Raw genomic sequence first — 21,621 nt, 5'->3', positions numbered from 1 at the left:
TATGCACTGTTCATCTGCAGACACTGGTATCTGGCTTTTGCTAACCCCTCACAACCATCAAGGCACTCTCTGATTCATCTGCAAGGTGCTCTGGAAACACAGCGTTACACTGACAACTAGTGTTGAAAGCTTACAGCAGCAGCACAGAATGTGCAGGAACAGGCACCTAGCTCCTATATTGAATCAGTTTGCATCACAGGGCTCCTCATTTGATCGCTACCTGCATGCTCGCACCATCCATGCTTTTCTTGGCTGTGCCAATTAGCACAATCACATAAAACCAGGTAGTATGCATGAGTCAGCAGTCCTCAGTCAAGGGGGTGGATATCTGCTATGCGGCAGTGTGCTGTGTCAATCTCACATTTGCACCATATGCCATCAGTTTATGCAGCAAACTGCCAAGTGCAGCAAGCAAACAGCCATGTCTCAAAGTGTATGACAACACCTGGCATAGTCATCTCATATGCCAGTGGTTCCTTTTGCTTTCACGTGGGGTAAGTGACTTGACATGAGAGGAAGGGGGATTCCAAGACTCACCAATGTGAGTCTTGTTCCTCTTGCTTTCACATGCAACAGCAGAGTCTGACATAGACATTGAAAGCAATACATCATATAAGGCCATGAAGTTATGCTTCATGTTGCAACAGTTACATTTGGGGCTACACAGAAAGACAAACAACCAGATGCAAGATCAAAGTAGTATCATTTATAGAAAAGTGCCAAATTATGTACATTGCATTGTCACCTGTGGCAAGGTGCTGCAGTTTCTGGGCAATGAGGGCCACTGTGTCCAACATACCTGTTGGCTCCTTCTCCTCCCTGTGGATATGTACAAAGCCACTGATTGCTGACACTAGTGTCCTCTCCTGCCTGAGGTTGAACAAATGTCTGGACACTGGCAGTCCTCAGAGTTTCCTTCCTCGGCCAGCTGTGAAGTGCTCACCAGATTATGGCCCCACATTGAAGTAACGCACGCAAGAAGCAACCTTGTCAATGCCTCCTACGAGGGCTTGGTGTTCTGGAGCTTGAACCAGTGGTTTCTGGGGGAGTTGGGTATTTCACGACAGAGTGAACGAGATGCTGGTGGTAACTGTAAGTCAAAAGGAGAGAAGGCCAACGGTTAGAAATGGTGTGAAATTAATGATTGATTGTCAGACAGAGAGCAGGGTTACTGTAAGAGTTATAGTAGAATGAAAAATTGGTACTTACTCAGCGATCCTGCAGGAGTGATTCCAGTCTTTTCCTGAGAGGGCCAAGATTCTTTCCTCACAGTGGGTGAGAAGCCTAATGTCTGTTACCCTTTCACCTCCACGGGACACTTGCTAACCTGTTATGGGCTGTAATTAAAGATGGAAGGAATTGAGTGAGATGACAGTGGCTGGCATGCCTGTTAGTGCTGATACAAGTGGATGACAGCTGGTGAGGTATCCTACAGTGGTAAGGAGGCAGTGCAGAAGCCATACAGAGTTAGTGGTGTGGGAAGTTCAGTAGAGGTGGAGAGAATGTGAGCAGGTGAATGAAAGAAGATGATGTTGCAGTCAATAGCAAAAGTGGCAGAGCTTGAACTCTGGTGTGAACTGGGTGCAATAGCAGAGAGAAAAAGGGCACTTATCCTGACCATTTGCCATTGACCTTCCTACAACACTGCTGGCTACTCCTAAGCACCATCGAGACAGCACTGATTCAGTTTGTGACCTTGTACCATGCCGCCAGTGTCTGGTGATGCTGCTTCCTCTGTAAAATCCTACCTTTGCATCACACTCCAGGTTCCTGTCAGAGAATTGCAGTGTCATTGTTCCTTTCTCCAACATCTTCACAAAACGTACTTGAATGAGTAAGGTAGCTTTGGAAGGTGAGGGCCCATGGCATTCGAGGTGAGCTACTGGCATGGATTGAGGATTAGTTGTCTGACAGGAGGCAGAGAATTGGGATAAAAGGCTCTTTTTCGGAATGGCAGCTGATGACAAGTGGGGTCCTGCAGGGTTCAGTGTTGGGGCCTCAGCTGTTCACTTTATATATTAATGATCTGGATGAAGGGACTACGGGCATTCTGGCGAAGTTCGCCAATGATACGAAGTTAGGCAGAAAGGCAGGTAGTACTGAGGGGGTGGGGAGGCTGCAGAAAGATTTAAACGGTTTAGGAGAGTGGTCCAGGAAATGGCTAATGAAATTCAACGCGAGCAAGTGCGAGGTCTTGCACTTTGGAAAAGAGAATACAGGCAGGGACTATTTTTTAAACGGTGAGAAAATTCATAAAGCCAAAGTACAAAGGAATCTGGGAGTGCTCGTCCAGGATTCTCTAAAGGTTGATTTGCAGGTTGAGACTGTGATTAAGAAAGCGAATGTAATGTTGTCATTTATCTCAAGAGGGTTGGAATATAAAAGCAGTGATGTGTTACTGATATATTATAAAGCTCTAGTTAGGCTCCATTTAGAATACTGTGTCTAGTTTTGGGTCCCACACCTCAGGAAGGACATACTGGCACTGGAGCATGTCCAGCAGAGATTCACATGGATGATCCCTGGAATGGTAGGCATAACATAGGATGATCGGCTGAGGATCCTGGAAATGTATTCATTAGAGATTAAAAGGTTATGGGGAGATCTAATAGAAACTTACATGATAATGCATGGCTTAAAAAGGGTAGACGCTGGGAAGTTGTTTCTGTTAGGCTGGGATATTAGGATCAGTGGGCACAGACTTAAAATTAGAGGGGGTCAATTTAGAATGGAAATGAGGAGACATTTCTTCAGCCAGAGAGTGGTGGGCCTGTGGAATTCATTGCAACGGAGTGCAGTGGAGGCCGGGATGTTGGGGGTCTTCAAGGCAGAGATTGATAAATTCTTGATCTCTTAAGGAATTAAGGGCTACAGGGAGAGTGTGAGTAAATGGAATAGAAATGCCCATCGGCCATGATTAAATGATGGCGTGGACTCGATGGGCCAAATGGCCTTGTTTCCACTCCTATGTCTTACGGTTTTATGGAATTCTAATGCTCATCCAGATGCACAGTGGCTTATTAAAAGATGGTGCAGGTACAAGGACTGCTGGGTCTGTCGGCAAATATCTTTTGAGTGACGAGTTATTCTGAGTAAGGTGCACAATAAGATGAGGATGGAATCAGACGTGATGGACACCATAGTGGTGGTGTAGGTGGTTAATGAAACATGTCCAGTAAAATATGGTGAGAAATCTCACTATGTATCACAGTAGGAATCCCTCCAAAAGAAAACTCAGTACAACATGCACTTGGCCTAATAAACATAAAGTGAAACCCCTATGTCTTTAGTTCATTGTTCCAAATGACTTTCTGGCCTGTTAAACACAAGTAAGTCATTTTCACAGATCAGAAACCAAATTCTATTTTACCTCTTTAAAAAAACAAATTCCAAAATGATAATATATCTTAAAGCTTAATCACAATACAATCACTGATAGGTGCACTTTATTTGCATGAAGTTTAAATATTGTCATAAAATTTGTTTTCTAGATCATGAAAAAAACAAAATTGCATTATTTTTCAAAATTAAACTTCATTAATTACTCAAAACCAGCAAAATTCTTGCTATTATGCAAGTCATAAATAACTACTTTCTCAAAAAAATACTCAGTGTTTTGTTATGAACAAAGTAACTGTAGGTGCATCAGATCTACTGTGACACGTAATTGCTTTATTCCTAAGGCGTTTTGTCAGCTTTCCACCGATAATATTAGAGTAGGCTCAGAATGTCATTATCAGTACTAAGCATTCTGAGGCGACTACACTGTCACGCAACCACTGCACTGCTTTTTCCACACTAATAATTATAGCTTTGATCAAGTCCTAAATTGCCAAATTACTGCAGCAATTTAAAATTCTAATGATTTGGTGCTCCATATTCAGCAATGTGACCTAATTTTGCAAAGTTTATGCTTTAAACTAACTCCAGAGAATAGGAGATTCTGGGTTTTACATTCTCAAAACATGAAAAAGAATTTTCACTTAAGGGTGGTGCCAAGAGTAAGACCCGGAAGCTAATGCACACAGTGGACACAAAATCAGATGCAAGCCTAGCAAGTTTCCAGATATCTACACAAACACCCTTCAAAGGCTATTTGCTGTAACACTTTTATTTTGCAACTCTAAGCAATCACTGCCATGCAGGTTCAAAATAGCATGGCCCAAAGCAAATCTTATTCTGGGCAAAAGACCTCATTCTATTGCCAGAATTCTCTGGGTGTACCCTGGACCGCCAGAGGCAGCTAATCCACATTAACAGAAACGTGAGCCAGCAGAAGGGGTTGTGGGGGAAGAATCCACAGTTGTTGGGTGACAGTTGGACAGGAGGTGGGGATGGAAAGAGGAGGATGTCAGAATGGGTCAACAATTAGATGATTTGCCCTGTTTGCAACAGAGAAACAATGCCATCGACAACTGTGATCGGCCCAATCTCCTGATGCTTTGTAGTTATTTGAACTATGAAAAGTAACTGAAAGCACAATGAACTGATTCAGCAGGCATGTTGGAAACTGTATTAGACTATTATATACTTCAGCTCTGCTTATTTACACACTATACACTGTGATAATAATATATGTGAGGAAGAAAAGACTTCCCATAGCATTTTTGTATAGTATTTAGAGTATACATTAAGCAAAATTAAGTTGGAGACTGAATAGGTTTTTCTGCCTTTTAATGAATGCATTTTTCATAGAGTGGCAAGAGAATAGGGAAAATTGCAATGGACAAGTAATTTCTGGAAATAGTGCTGTGACATTGAGGTCCTGTGCCCTGTCTTGACTTCACTATGTGGACTGGCAACAGGGATTACCAAGCTTCCAACTGTAGGGGAAAGGATGGGAAACAAGAAAGCATGGGCCTCTTGCTGAGATATTTGTATCATCGATAGTCACAGGTGGGGTACCGGAAGACTGGAAGTTGGCAAACATGGTGACGCTCTTTGAGAAAGGTGGTAAGGACAAGCCAGGGAACTATAGATCAATGAGACTGACGTCGGTGGTGGGCAAGTTGTTGGAGGGAATCTTGAGGGACAGGATGGACATGTATTTGAAAAGGCAAGGACTAATTAGGGATAGTTAACATGGCTTTATGCGTGGGAAATCATGTCTCACAAACTTGATTGAGTTTTTTCAAGAAGTAACAAAGAGGATTGATGAGGGCAGAGCAGTAGATCTATATGGACTTCAGTAAGGCGTTTGACAAGGTGCCCCATGGGAGACTAGTGAGCAAGGTTAGATCTCATGGAATACAGGAAGAACTCACCACTTGGATACAGAACTGGCTCAAAAGTAGAAGACAGAGGGTGGTGGTGGAGGGTTGTTTTTCAGACTGGAGGCCTGTGACCAGTGGAGTGCTACAAGGATCGGTGCTGGGTCCACTACTTTTCATCATTTATATAAACGATTTAGATGTGAGCATAAGAGGTATAGTTAGTACATTTGCTGATGACACCAAATTTGGAGGTATAGTAGACAGTGAAGGTTACCTCACATTACAATGGAATGTTGATCAGATGGGCCAATGGGCTGAGAAGTGGCAGATGGAGTTTAATTTAGGTAAATGTGAGGTACAGCATTTTGGGAAAGCAAATTTTAGCAGGACTTATACACTTAACGGTAAGGTCCTAGGGAGTGTTGCTGAACAAAGAGATCTTGGAGTGCAGGTTCATAACTCCTTGAAAGTGGAGTTGCAGGTAGATAGGATAGTGAAGAAAGTGTTTGGTATGCTTTCCTTTATTGGTCAGAGTATTGAGTACAGGAGTCGGGAGGTCATGTTGCGGCTGTACAAGACATTGGTTAGGCCATTGTTGGAATATTGCGTGCAATTCTGGTCTCCTTCCTATCGGAAAGATGTTGTGAAACTTGAAAGGGTTCAGAAAAGATTTACAAGGATGATGCCAGGGTTGGAGGACTTGAGCTACAGGGAGAGGCTGAAAAGGCTGGGGCTGTTTTCCCTGGAGCATCTGGTTGACCTTACAGAGGTTTATAAAATCATGACGGGCATGGATAGGATAAATAGACAAAGTCTTTTCCCTGGGGTTGGGGAGTCCAGAACTAGAGGGCATAGGTTTAGGGTGAGAGGGGAAAGATATAAAAGAGACCTAAGAGGCAACTTTTTCACTCAGGGGGTGGTACATGTATGGAATGAGCTGCCAGAGGAAGAGGTGGAGGCTAGTACAATTGCAATATTTAAAAGGCACCTGAATGGGTATATGAATAAGAAGGGTTTGGAGGGATATGGGCCAGGTGCTGGCAGATGGGACTAGATTGGGTTGGGATATCTGGTCGGCGTGGGCGAATTAGACCAAAGAGTCTGTTTCTGTGCTGTACATCTCTAGGACTATGACTCTAATTGTTTTCTGCCTTTGTGGACTGAACCAAACTTGACAACCAAATGGAACATCAAAACTCCTTCATTACTGGATATCAAATGTAGAGAACACATCTTACAACCATTAGCAGTTGTAAAGAATTTAAACTATTTTGAAGCATGCTTAAATCTGGACATTTGTGCTAGCTCACATATTGACAATAGACAATAGGTGCAGGAGTAGGCCATTCTGCCCTTCGAGCCAGCACCACCATTCATTATGATCATGGCTGATCATCCTCAATCAGTATCCTGTTCCTGCCTTATCACCATAACCGTTGATTCCACTATCCTTAAGAGCTCTATCCAACTCTTTCTTGAAAGTATCCAGAGACTTGGCCTCCACAATCTCTGGGACAGAGCATTCAACACACTCACCACTCTCTGGGTGAAGAAGTTTCTCCTCAACTCTGTTCTAAATGGCCTACCCCTTATTTTTAAACTGTGTCCTCTGGTTCAGGACTCACCCATCAGCGGAAACATGCTTCCTGCCTCCAGAATGTCCAATCCTTTAATAATCTTATACATCTCAATCAGATCCCCTCTCAGACTTCTAAACTCAAGGGTATACAAGCCCAATCGCTCCAATATTTCAACGCAAGATAGTCCCACCATTCCGGGAATTGACCTCGTGAACCTACGCTGCACTCCCTCAATAGCCAGAATGTCTTTTCTCAAATTTGGAGACCAAAACTGCACACAATATTCCAGGTGCGGTCTCACCAGGGCCCTGTACAGCTGCAGAAGAACCTTTTTGCTTCTATGCTCAATTCCTCTTGTTATGAAGGCCAGCATGCTATTAACCTTCTTCACGACCTGCTGTACCTGCATGCTTACCTTCATTGGCTGATGTACAAGAACACCTAGATCTCGTTGTACTGCCCATTTACCTAAATTTACTCCATTTAGGTAGTAATCTGCCTGTTCTTGCCACCAAAGTGGATAACCACGCATTTGTCCACATTAAACTGCATCTGCCATGCATCTGTCCACTCACCTAGCCTGTCCAGGTCACCCTGTAATCTCCTAACATCCTCCTCACATTTCACCCTGACACCCAGCTTTGTAACGTCAGCAAATTTGCTAATATTACTTTTAATACCATCATCTATATCATTAATGTATATTGTAAAAAGCTGCGGTCCCAGCACTGATCCCTGCGGTACCCCACTGGTCGCCGCCTGCCATTCCGAAAGGGAGCCGTTTATCACTACTCTTTGTTTCCTGTCAGCCAACCAATTTTCAATCCAAGTTAGTACTTTGTCCCCAATACCATGCACCCTAATTTTGCTCACTAACCTCCGATGTGGGACTTTATCAAAGGCTTTCTGAAAGTCTAGGTACACTACATCCACTGGATCTCCCTTGTCCATTTTCAGAGTTACATCCTCAAAAAAAATTCAAGAAGATTAGTCAAGCATGATTTCCCCTTCATAAATCCATGCTGACTCTGACCTATCCTGTTACTGCTATCCAGATGTGTCGTACTTTCATCCTTTATAATTGACTCCAGCATCTTTCCCACCACTGAGGTCAGACTAACTGGTCTATAATTCCCTGCTTTCTCTCTCCCTCCTTTCTTAAAAAGTGGGACATTAGCCACCCTCCAATCCGCAGGAACTGATCCTGAATCTATAGAACGTTGGAAAATGATCACCAACGCATCCACGATTTCTAGAGCCACCTCCTTCAGTACCCTGGGATGTAGACCATCAGGTCCCGGGGACTTATCAGCCTTCAGACCTAACAGTTTCTCCAACACCATTTCCTGGCAAATATAAATTCCCATCAGTTCAGGTCGTTCAGCCACTATTACCTCTGGGAGATTGCTTGTGTCTTCCCCAGTGAACACAGATCTGAAGTACCAATTCAACTCTTCTGCCATTTCTTTGTTCCCCGTAATCTATTCACCCGTTTCTGTCTTCAAGGGACCAATTTTAGTCTTAACCATTTTTTTCCCTTTCACATACCTAAAAAAGCTTTTACTATCCTCCTTTATATTTTTGGCCAGTTTACCTTCGTACCTCATTTTTCTCTCTGCGTATTTCCGTCTTAGTTATCCTCTGTTGTTCTTTAAAAGCTTCCCAGTCCTCTGTTTTCCCACTTATCTTTGCTATGATATACTTTTTCTCTTTTGACTGTATATGTTTCTGAACTTCCCTCGTCAGCCACGGCCACCCCTGCCTCCTCTTAGGATCTTTCTTCCTTTTTGGAATGAACTGATCCTGCATCTTCTGCATCATACCCAGAAATATCCGCCATTGTTCCTCCACTGCCATCTCTGCTAGGGTGTTGCACCATTGAACTTTGGCCAGCTCCTCCATCATAGCTCCATAGTTCCCTTTATTCAACTGAAATATTGTCACTTCCGATTGTACCCTCACCCTTTCAAATTGCAGATTAAAGCTTATTGTATTGTGGTCACTACCTCCTAATGGCTCCTTCACTTCAAGGTCCCTGATCAAATCCGGTTCATTGCACAACACCAGATCCAGAATTGCCTTCTCCCTGGTCGGCTCCAGCACCAGTTGTTCTAAGAATCCATCTCTGAGGCACTCCACAAACTCCCTTTCTTGGGGTCCAGTACCATCCTGATTTTCCCAGTCTACCTGCATGTTGAAATCCCCCATAACAACTGTAGCAATATTGAATACTGAGCTGAAAAATGACAAAGCACAGTGAAATTTCAGCTGATTTCACTATATGGAAATTTAAACAGCAGAGTCTCCAACCACTGATGGACAGAAATGTTGATGTCAGCAACAATCTCCTTATATGGCATGGCACATGGAGAAAATGCATATAAGCTTCCATCTAATACAATTTTATCAGATTATGGGATTCTTAACTTTGAGTAAAGGTTTCTTTTTCTGTAGGAGAAAGCCAAGAATATTGAAATGAAAAAAATAAACAAATGACATTTGTAAAATAATGCAATCCATTTTGTGAGAACTTTCACTTTTATCTTTCATGAAAATGAAAATCTACCTTTTATCAAAGTTAAAAATCACACAACACCAGGTTATAGTCCAACAGGTTTAATTGGAAGCACACTAGCTTTCGGAGCGTTGCTCCTTCATCAGGTGATAGTGGAAGGCTCAATCCTAACACACAGAATTTATAGCAAAAATTTACAGTGTGATGTAACTGAAATTATACATTGAAAAATTGATTGTCTGTTAAGCTGCCCAGCTCTCAGGACAACTCCATACAACCCTGTCACAGTAGGCGCTGCGAGACGTGTCAGAGTGTGGACATGGATACCACCATTACACGTGGGAACACCTCCTACCTTGTACATGGCAGGTACTCATGTGACTCAGCCAACATTGTCTATCTTATACGTTGCAGGCAAGGATGCTCTGGGACATGGTACATTGGGAAAACCGAGCAAAGGCTACGACAACGGATGAATGGGCACCGCACAACAATCAACAGACAGGAATGTTCCTTCCCAGTTGGGGAACACTTCAGTGGTCCAGGACATTCAACCTCGGACCTTCGGGTGACCGTCCTCCAAGGCGGACTTCGGGACAGACAGCACCGAAAAGTGGCCGAGCAGAAGCTGATAACTAAGTCCCATACCCATAGAGAGGGCCTCAACCGGGACCTTGGGTTCATGTCACATTACAGGTGACCACCATTGCACTATATACGCACACAGACACTCCTATACACATACACACACTCAAAAACACACACACACACACACACACACACACACACACAAAGGCACTCCTATACACACATACGCACACAAAACACCCACACACACCCTTACAGACATACACACTCCCACACTCACACATGCACCCCTTCACAGACTTAAGACACTCTACACTCACTACACGTACACTTTCTAACACTCAACCGCCAACCCAGACAGACACACATACACACAGACAGACAAAGACCCATATGCGCACATATATTTTGTGGGTGAATTTGTACTTGCAGGGTTACATTGTACTTAGCTCAAAAACCACATGCATTCATGTAAAACTCTGTTATCTCATTTTTTAGATTAGAATCAATGTAAATATCATGGCATAGACAGAGGACACAGGGGGCTAACACCTTCAACATATTGTCTAGCTATCACCCATTGTTAAGTTAACCTGAGAATGCAACTTTTTTTTAAAAAAAAGGTTTTGTGATTTACACATGAAAGAAGTGAAACTATCATGGTATTCAAATAGATGAAAGACTTAACAGACAATCAATTTTTCAATGTATAATTTCAGTTACATCACACTGTAAATTTTTGCTGTAAATTCTGTGTGTTAGGATTGAGCCTTCCACTATAACTTGATGAAGGAGCAACGCTCCGAAAGCTAGTGTGCTTCCAATTAAACCTGTTGGACTTTAATCTGGTATTGTGTGATTTTTAACTTTGTACACCCCAGTCCAACACTGGCATCTCCAAATCATACATTTTATCAAGGTATTGCACGAGTTATTTCCAAAATTACTAGCTTTAAGTTTTATATGAAATAATAGGTCATAGGTCTCAAAATGGATAAATGATTGGCACAATGCAATGTGGAAGAGAATAAAAGAATAAAATTAATAATTGGCAAATTAAAAAATCCTGCTGAATGGACTGAATCATAATTGTTATTCAATTGTAATGATATTTACATCTGTCTATAGAGCTGAAACAAAAAAAACAAATTGCTGGTAAAACTCAAGTCTGGCAGCATCTGTGGACAGACAGCAGAATTCACATTTCCAGTCCGGTGACTCTTCATCAGAACAGCTCACTTACCAACAACACTTTTGCCTTTCTAAAGTCATTTATATCAGATACCATAAAACGAGCTGCTGGCAGAGTTCAATGACAAATGCTATAAATGGGATTACATAGATCAGCACTTGATTTTTCATTAATAAAAGTAACTTTCTATTAATCTGTTTAATCCTAACAGAGGAGTCTCATTTATATAGGAGAAAACTATCATTATTACACTACTGCATTAATTGCATGGAATGATCCATTTGTAATCTTTGTTATTTGTATTATCATGGAGTTTCTCAGCATTCAGCATGCAATAGATACTGAACCACTTCATCACAATAAGTGTCAACACACACTTCAACAAATATTTTACTGACCACAGGGCATCCTCTAGTCATGAAAGGCACTATATAAATGCAATTCTGTCTTTCATTAGGGATTTATCCATTTTCCATGAAGCCCTGTAATGGTTGCATCAATACAAGAGATTTAAGAAACCTTAGCACAGTTGTTACAGATAGTAACTTCTTTTATGTTCAACTCATTTTAAAATCATATTTGTATAGCACCTAATAGAGAGGGCAAGCAAGCAAGCAGGACCTGGACAATAGACAGGAACAATTATGATCAATTTGATCTAGCTTCTGATTTCCTCTGTTAAATTCTTCTTTCTCTTATCTCTGTTTAGAATTGCATCAGACAGTCTGACTGTGATAGAAAAGTAATATATGGGAAATTGCAGGAATATGCAAATACCTAATATTCTATGTCACAAAACTCCAGTCCCACCAACATAGTGAATCATGTGTGTAACTATTATCTCAGGAGTACCCTGCTGATTCAAAACTTTGTCAAGGGAATATTGATGGCTTTATTTGGACACAACTTTCACCAAATTGTAATTTCCACGACCTGACCAGCAGACTTTTTCATTGTTAATTTTTTTTTAAAAGGTGAGATTTGCTGCCCTCCTGTGGCTGCTTCATCACTGACATTTCCAGAATTCTGGGGCATTTAGAGATAAAAGGTCCCATGGCTATAATGACAGGAAATAGGTTCCAAAACAAAATACTATTATGCAAATTCATGCTACCAATGTTTTAATATATCACAGTATTATTTAAAATCTCAACTGATCATTAAACTCAAAGTCAGATTGGAGTTATACAATTGTGTTATTCAAATGAAGGAGGCAAGATTTAAGGACAGACACTAAGTTTTCAAAATTACATCCCAATACCTCAGACTGTTAAGCTAGGTAATCACAAATAAAAGTGGAAAATTGTGCATGATAAAGAGACAAGTTTGGAGAGTTACAACAATTTTCATGCACAACTTCTGCGAGGATTACGTTTGATTAATTTCAGTCCTTTGCTGGATATAAAAGGTCATTTGGATTTGTTTTGAATTAAGTGCCTCTCCCCACTCTACACCAAGAAAGGGCAGGAAGGTTGAGAGGGGATGTGAGGAAAGCTTTTTCTTCATCCATTGGGTGGTGGGAATCTGGAACGTTCTGATTGGTAGAGGCAGAAGCCCTCAATCTTCAAGTATTATTTACACGTGCATTAAGATGCCAAGGTATACAAGGCTATGGGTTGAGAGCTGGAAAATTGAATTCAAATACTTAGGGGCTTTTCTTTGGCACAGACTTGAAGGGCCTTTTTATGTGCTGTAGACCTCTATGGCTCTATGGAGACCAAACCTGCACACAATACTCCAGGTGGGGTCTCACCAAGGCCCTGCAAAGTGCAGCAAGGCATGCCTGCTCCTGTACACAAACCTTTTTCTTTGAATGCCAAGACACCAATTGTCTTCTTGATTTCCTGCTGCACCTGCATGTTTACTTTCAGCAACTAGTATATAAGGGCACCCTAGTCTCATTGTACCTCTCCCTTTCCCAACCTGCTGTTATTCAGGTAACAATCCGCCTTTCTGTTTTTGCTACCAAAATGGATATACTCACATATAATCCACGTTATACCACATCTGTCATGCTTTTACCCATTCAATCAACTTCTTCAAATCACAGTGAAACATCTCCGTATTCTCCTCGCAGTTCACCCTCCCACCCAGCTGTGGTCTTCTGAAAACTTGGGGATATTATTTAGTTCGCTCATTAAAATCATTAATTTAGATTGTGAATAGCTGTGCTCTAAGCACTGATCCCTGCAGTACTCCACTAGTCACTTGCTTGCCACTTGGAAACTACCCGTTTATTCCTACTTTTCGTTTCTTGACTGCCAAACAATTCTCTAACCATGTCAGTACATTAACCCCATTCTCATGCACTTTAATTTTACATGCTAATCCCTTAGTGGGACCTTATCAAATGCCTTCTGCAAGTCCACGTAAACCCTACTCTCAACTCTACTAGTTACATCCTTAAAAATTAAATTTAAATCTGTTCCAAGTCCATCCCAGTTAGCACAGTGATAGTGCCATTCAACATACTGAAGAAAGGAATGTACTGGCACTGGGGGGGATACACAAGATTGATTCCAGAGTTGAGGGGTTGGCTTATGAGGACAGGCTGAGTAGACTGGGATTATGTCCATTGGAATTCAGAAGAATGTGGGGGTATCTTATAGAAACATATTAAATTATGAAGGGAATTGATAAAATAGAAAGAGATAGGATGTTTCCACTGGTAGGTGAAACTAGGACAAGAGGGCATGGCCTCAAGATTAGAGGAAGCAAGTTTAGAATTGAACTGAGAAGAACTTCTTCACCCAGAGGGTTAACCTATGGAATTCCTTGCCCAGGGAAATAGTTGATGCTATTTCTGTAATCACTTTTTAAGCTAACAGATACTTTTTCGAAAAATACAGGCATTAAAGGATATGATGAAAATGCAATGAGGAGCTGAGACCACGGAGAAGATTAGCCACGACGTTATTGAATGGCGGAGTGGGCTCGAAGGGCTGGACAGCCTACTCGTGCTCCTAGTTCTTATGTTCTACTTGACATCAAAGTCTCCAACCCAGAGTACATCCTGTGCCCTCACCAGCCTCAATACCAAATGGTATTAAAAATGAAAGTCATGATTTGGAGGTGCCAGTGTTGGACTGGGGTGTACAAAGTTAAAAATCACACAATACCAGGTTATAATCCAACAGGTTTAATTGGAAGCACACTAGCTTTCAGAGCGTCGCTCCTTCATCAGGCGATAGTGGAGGACTCAATCCTAACACACAGAATTTATACCAAACATTTACAGTGTGATGTAACTGAAATTATGCATTGAAAAATTGATTGTCTGTTAAGTCTTTCATCTGTTTGAATACCACGATAGTTTCACTTCTTTCATGTGTAAATCACAAAACCTTTTTTTTAAAAAAACATTGCATTCTCAAGTTAGCTGTAACAATGGGTGATAGCTAGACAATATGTTGAAGGTGTTGGCCGCCTGTGTCCTCTGTCTGTGCCATGATGTTTACATTGATTCTAATCTAAAAAGTGAGATAACAGAGTTTTACATGAATGCATGTGGTTTTTGAGCAAAGTAAAATGTAACTCTGCAAGTACAAATTCACCCACAAAATATGTGTGCGCATGTGGGTCTTTGTCTGTGTGTGTGTGTGTGTGTGTCTGGGTTGGTGGTTGAGAGTGTGAGACAGAGTGTATATGTGTGTGTAGTGAGTGTAGAGTGTCTTAGGTCTGTGAGGGGCTGCACGTGAGAGTGTGGGAGTGTGTGCGCATGTCTGGGGTGGGGGGGTTGGGAGTGTCTGTGAAAGAGAGTGTATGTGTGTGTGCTTGAGTGTAGAGTAGTCTAAGTCTCTTAGACAGGTGCCTACCCTGTCAGGATAGGTGCTGCAAGACGTGTCAGAGTGTGGACATAGATACCACCATTACATGTGGGGACACCTCCCACCTTGTACATGGCAGGTACTCATGTGACTCAGCCAACGTTGTCTATCTTATACGTTGCAGGCAAGGATGCCCTGAGGCATGATACATTGGGGAAACCGAGCAAAGGCTACGACAACGGATGAATGGGCACCGCACAACAATCAACAGACAAGAATGTTCCCTCCCAGTTAGGGAACACTTCAGTGGTCCAGGACATTCAACCTCGGACCTTCGGGTGACCATCCTCCAAGGTGGACTTTGGGACAGGCAGCAGCAAAAAGTGGCCGAGCAGAGGCTGAAAGCTAAGTTCGGTACCCATAGGGAGGGCCTCAACCAGGATCTTGGGTTCATGTCACATTACAGGAGACCACCATTGCACTATACACACACACACACTCCCATACTCACTCAGGCATCCTCTCAGAGACTTAGACCACTCTACACTCATGCACACTCTCTCACAGACACTTAGAACCCCCCACCCCAGACACACACACACACTCCCACACTCTCACATGCAGCCCCTCACAGACTTAAGACACTCTACTCTCACTACACACACACACACAAAGACCCACATGCACATATATATTTTGTGGGATGAAGTTGTTCTTGCAGAGTTACATTGTACTTTGCTCAAAAACTGCATGAATTCATGTAAAACTCTTATCTCACTTTTTAGGTTAGAATCAGTGTAAACATCATGGCATAGACAGAGAACACAGGGGGCTAACACCTTCAACATATTGTCTAGCTAACAACCATTGTTACAGCTAACCGGAGAATGCAACTTTTAAAAAAAAGTTTTGTGATTTACACATGAAAGTGAAACTATCATGGTATTCAAACAGATGAAAGACTCAACAGACAATCAAGGAATTTTTCAATGTATAATTTCAGATACATCACTGTAAATTTTTGCTATAAATTCTGTTTTAAGATTGAGTCCTCCACTATCACCTGATGAAGGAGCAACACTCTGAAAGCTAGTGTGCTTCCAATTAAACCTGTTGGACCATAACCTGGTGTTGTGTTCCATTTTAAAAATGGAAGAGTACTGATTTATCGGTTGGGACAGTGGGGTGGAATATGTCGATGCTAATCAGCAGGTTTCCTCGTCTGTGGTTGGCCTAACACCATGAGACTTCATGAACTATTGCAAGAGTATTATAATAACTTAATAGCAGTGATGGCAGGAAGCCAGTAGGTAAATTCCCTCTTGACAATTAACAATGGAGCAGTATGTTGGTAGATTGAGTTGTATACCTAGTCTGCTTGGAACTTGTGTTGTACAAAGACAAGGGAATGGTAACAATGCATAGAGATGAAAACGAGCAGTGAAGTGCAGGATGATGTAGTGTTTGAGTCAACAATGTCTTGAAGCTACGATTCTAGTACCCAATCCATAATGGAGAGTTAGGGTGCCTATAAGGGTGAACTTGTGTCTAATCACTGTGCCACTAAGATTAGATTCCCTACAGTATGGAAACAGGCTCTTCGGCCCAACAAGTCCACACCGACCTGCCAAAGAGTAACCCACCCAGACCCACTCCCCACATTTACCCCTGACTAATGCACCCAACACCATGGGCAATTTAGCATGGCCAATTCACCTGACCTGCACACCTTTGTGATTGTGGGAGGAAACTGGAGAACCCAGAGGAAGCCCATGGAGACATGGGGAGAACGTGCAAACTCCACACAGACAGTTGCCCGAGGCTGGAATCGAACCCGGGTCCCTGGTGCTGTGAGGCAGCAGTGCTAACCACCAAGCCACTGTACTGCTTGTAAGGTGGTGAGGTAGAAAAATGACATAAATACAGGTAGTTCTCTTATAACGCTGTAGTTGCATTCCAGCGAAACTTCACTTAATAGAAAAATTGCTTAATAGAAATAATGGGGCCTATGGGAAAAGTGGGGTTAGGGGCAGACCAGCAAAATAAAATATCACGATCACCCAAAAGTCTAACAAAGTATAGCACAGCCTGAATTAAGGCACAAATCATATTTATCAATGAAACAAAAGTAAATTTAACACAGTATATTTAAAACTATATTGTTCATGCAGGGATAGAGGATCATTATGGTGTGTAAGGTAGACTCCCTCATTCCTGTTAAAAGAGCTATATCACATATTGTCTCCTTCAGCTCAAAACACTTTATAATATTTAGCTACTCTTCCAGTGTGATAGCCTTTCTTTTGTTTTCACCACCTGCAATTTTATCACTAGAATGCTTCTTGTTAACATTCTTGTCACTGTTGTGACAATGCTGTCACTTTAACAAGGTTATTTTGTCCTTTTTTTTATATAAAGATGGGTCATAAAGGCAGAGGTGCCAAGGTGTCTAGAAAGAGTCTAGTTTAACAATGGCAAAAGAGTGGCCAGTTCTCCCAGTATGGGTTTTTTCTAACTTGGTTTAGCTCTGGAGGTCACAGGATGCTAGAGTCCTGGAAAGGTTGTAAGCTTCAGTGAATGCTTCCTGACTGATTTTCTCTCTGAAATCTCTTTGGATGTTATTCCCTCCTGCCTGTAAGAATCTGTATTTCAATTTTACCTTTTTGCTAAGGGGTATGTGTTTATGGGACATTACTGGATTGTAACAGTTCCTCAGTTAAGTCTTCCAATAGTTAAGTTCTTCTAAATTCCATTTTCTTTTGTTCGTATTTCAATAGTAGTGTTTAAATAAATTCTGTTTTGCTTAAAGCAGAATGGTTTGACCAACTGCAACACACCTGGAATATCTACTCCACATCTGCCTTTAAAATAAGAAAAAGTTACGGTCTAAGCTACCTTCTTAAAATATTTTGAAGGGATCTGGCCTGGTCCGTAACACTATGCCTCTCCATCTTTTTCGATTAAAAAAATGGATAATCTAGAATTAGTGTACCTTTCACAGGAAGCTGCTCAATGTATCTCTCTCAGAAAGCTGTTCTCTATACAGTATCTCTCACAGAAAGCAGCTCTGTCAGCAGCTGACAGCAGCACATGCGCAGAACACGGAGACTTCAGCATGGACATTGGAGCATTCGCAGAACAAAGTGCATGAAACGATCACTGCTGCAATCATGTTATTGCGAACAGAGGTAAGCATTCTCAAAAATATTGTTTCTTACTTCCTCAGCGACGTTATAAGCAAATCGTGCTGCCAGAGCCTACATTATCCAAGAACTATGTAACAATTCTATTTTTCTAACAGTGTTTAGGGTTCCAAAGGTGAAAATTGCAACAACTTTTCTTGGTCAAAAGCAACAAGCACAGTGCCTATTTCCCAAAGATTTCATAACTCCAGGAGATGAAAGTTTACCTGCAGCTATTCTGGACCATTAATGGAACGATCCAGTAATCAACCAACTAAAAAAAAGGATAGACTGCATATTCATTCAAGACAAAAAAATACTGAAAGGATTTTCCTATTGTTTAGCCAAAACATAGATTGTCAAAATTCAATGGCCAGACTGAAAACTGTTAAAAGATAAACAGAAAAAGTTCAGGCCTAGAACATCAGACACTACATCATCCTACAATTCATTGCTTATTTTTCATCTCAATGCTTTGTTACTATTCCCTTGCCTTTGCACAACATAATTTTCAACTGACTTGATACACAACTCAATCTACCAACATACTGCTCCATTGTTAATTGTCAAGATGGAATATACCGATTGGCTTCCTGTCCTACATTGTTGTCAAGTTATTTTAATGCTCTTGCTATATTTCTATATTCAACACTAAATGTACCAAACATGTTGATACAGTTCTAACAAAGGATTTCTACGTTAACTAATCTTTTCTCTTTTGAAATTATGGAGCTGATGTGTATTTGAAGCATTTCTGTTTTATAAATATACCAGTTTTATTTTTCAGAAAGAAAATCTTTAAATCCTGTATTTTGCTCACCCTGCAAGCACCAGAAAAATAATCACTTTGTTTAGTCCTGCAGTGACATGTACAGTACAAAATTAACAAAGGTTCATTGGCTATGCTCTATAACTGTGAATGATTAAATATTTTTAACCCTCTCTATATGTTAACCTTTGTAACTTAAGCACCTGTTATGAAAACTAAGAAAATAGAGTAAAATGTACAATAAATAACTGTAACTTGTTGATTTTATTACAGATTTTGTATTGCCATTAATAGTTTTTACACAAATAAAAACATGGATAAAGTCAGATGGAACAGAATTATTTTTGGATTTTATTTGCATGGTTGAAACCATATCACTATCCTTTATTACCCAATCAAACTATCTTTAGCATGCATTAAAATATTTCTTCTAAACAATAGATCAGAGATGCTATGCATTTTATTTTAAACTTTTAAACAGAATACAAAATCTCCAGACTTCATTCTAAAAAAGGATGCCTAATTATGTATAAAAGAAGTATGTAAAATCCATATCTTTAGATCCAATTTCAAAACAAGAAAACAAGTTCAATCAAATCTAAACATTTAAAATTTCACAATATCTTTGATTAAAGAGTATCATTATACTGCATGGACATTATAGCTTAGTATCCTTCCAGTCTACTTTCAGATTCAATTTACTTCTTTTTAAACCTAAAGCAGTAATTTAAAAATAAATACTCAACAGACATTATCAAAAGACAATTAGCAAGTGCTGATGGGAACTTGAACTTGGAGCTTCTGGCCTCGAGGTAAGGATGCTACCAACTATCCCACAATACATAGAATATTAAACAAAGAACTGTGGATACTTGAAATCTGAAACAAAAACAGAAATAGGTGAAGAAATTCAGCAGGTCTGGCAGCATCTGTGGACAGAAAGCAAGGTCAACATTTTTGGTCCAGTAACTCTTCTTTAGACCAAGTTTGGACCTCTAGAATTTCTCCAGTTATCTCTGTTTTTTTTTACTTCACAAAACATCCCTTCCTCCTGTTCAACTGACATGGCAATCAGATATTAAATAAGTGGGATTACTAAAATTCACTGTTATGTATCACTCCTCAAAAAGAAAAAATAAAATATAACTGAATAGAATATGACTACAAAATATACAAAATTGCAAAACTCTTCCCTGTGACTTATGGGAATGATTTAAGGAGTTAGGGCGAGGCTTTGTTCATTAACTGCTGGAGTATAAACACAAATTTGTAATAAACTACAGGCTGTGTGTTCTGTGCATCAATTCTAATAAAGCCCTGAATAATTGTATTTCAACATCAGTGCTACTGCTTGAATTATCACTAGTTTCAAATATTGTTCCAGTTCGCAATGCTTAATACAGGAAGCAAAGACTTTCAAAAAAATTTAGCTACTTCTAATTAAAGACTTCAATTTATTCTTTTAAAACATCAATTTGTGCATTAGGGAATTAAGTGGCCAGATTTCTAACAAGTTTACCAACACATAGAATCCAGCATTAAGTTGGAAGGCTGTGTTGATCATGATTTCCACAGCAATGACTTTTCTCTTGAGAAAACTGTGATTTGATTTATTATTACCACATGTATCAAGATATAGTGAAAAACATTGTTTCATATTTGAGCTATAGGGAGAGGCTGAACAGGCTGGGGCTGTTTTCCCTGGAGCGTCAGAGGCTGAGAGGTGACCTTATAGAGGTTTACAAAATTATGAGGGGCAAGGATAGGATAAATAGACAAAGTCTCCCCCCCCCCCCAAGGTCAAGGAGTCCAGAATTAGATGGCATAGGTTTAGGGTGGAGGGGAAAAATGTAAAAGAGACCTAAGGGGCAATTTTTTCATACATAGGATGGTACATGTATAGAATGAGCTGCCAGAGGATGTGGTGGAGGCTGGTACAATTGCAACATTTAAGAGGCATTTGGATGGGTATATGAATAGGAAGGGTTTGGAAGAATATGAGCCAGGTGCTGGCAGGTGGCACTAGCTTGGATTGGGATATCTGGTCAGCATGGACAGGTTGGATCGAAGGGTCTGTTTCCATGCTGTACATCTCTATGACGTTATATCTCTATTGTGCTAACCAGACAAATCCACGCATTAAACAATTACTTCAGGGTAATTGAAGAGGATGAAGAATATAGTGGGAGAAAACCACGAGGGCACATCGTGGGCAGAACTTCAGTTTCCAATTAAGCACTTAATGTCCTGTAATCAGTAACGGGTTCAACAGTTTCAGATCACGACTGATATTCTATCCTCCTTGTACATGACCAGGCTATCGGTGATCGAGGGACGAAGCTCTTCATCACCTCGAGGGGACCAGCTTCCCCACGGGGTCGCGGCGACATGCCGGAGGACCTGAGACCGTTATTAACTGCTTCCAGGAGAAGGGGAAGGTCACCTTTCCGGGCTCCACTGACCTTGACCCCCGGCAGATACCAGACCCATTTCTGACAACTCTCTGCGTGCAGGACCTGCACAACCTATACTCACTCCAGACCACACCCTTTATCCAGGAGACCTTTACCTCACACAGCCGCACTGCTCTCCGTCTCTTAGCAACCACTTATATCATCCCTTCCGGGGCAGCCGGAAACACACCTTTCCCCAGACTGTCTACAATCCATCCACCCGTTATATAAATCATAACCACCTTGCGAAGACAGCCAGCCGTTCGCGAAGCCCACATGTAGTATTATAACAAAGATAATAAATAATTCATGCCAACGCCAATTGCTTTTACTCCTTGGAAGTGATAGGGATGGTCAATTGA

The 21,621-nt window shown here is 41.0% G+C and overlaps 1 protein-coding gene across 3 annotated transcripts in view; it reads right to left on the bottom strand.

Annotated features, from left to right (window-relative positions):
- Positions 1–21,445, bottom strand: part of wdpcp (WD repeat containing planar cell polarity effector) — a 143,061-nt gene extending 121,616 nt beyond the window's left edge. Inside the window, exons 1-3 of one of the 3 annotated variants that reach the window (XM_072581585.1) lie at positions 21,376–21,430; positions 1,210–1,337; positions 800–1,090 (exon numbers count right to left, since the gene is read on the bottom strand). The gene's annotated coding sequence lies outside the window, so the exon portion shown is untranslated. Of the gene's footprint in view, positions 1–799; positions 1,091–1,209; positions 1,338–21,341 lie in introns of all 3 variants that reach the window. The other 2 variants (XM_072581586.1, XM_072581588.1) reach the window with 2 other exon arrangements.
- Between the last annotated feature and the right edge of the window lie 176 nt (positions 21,446–21,621).

Source organism: Chiloscyllium punctatum, chromosome 11 (assembly GCF_047496795.1).
Source record: "Chiloscyllium punctatum isolate Juve2018m chromosome 11, sChiPun1.3, whole genome shotgun sequence".
NCBI lineage: Eukaryota > Metazoa > Chordata > Chondrichthyes > Orectolobiformes > Hemiscylliidae > Chiloscyllium > Chiloscyllium punctatum.
This window is presented reverse-complemented; position numbering and strand designations above follow the sequence as displayed.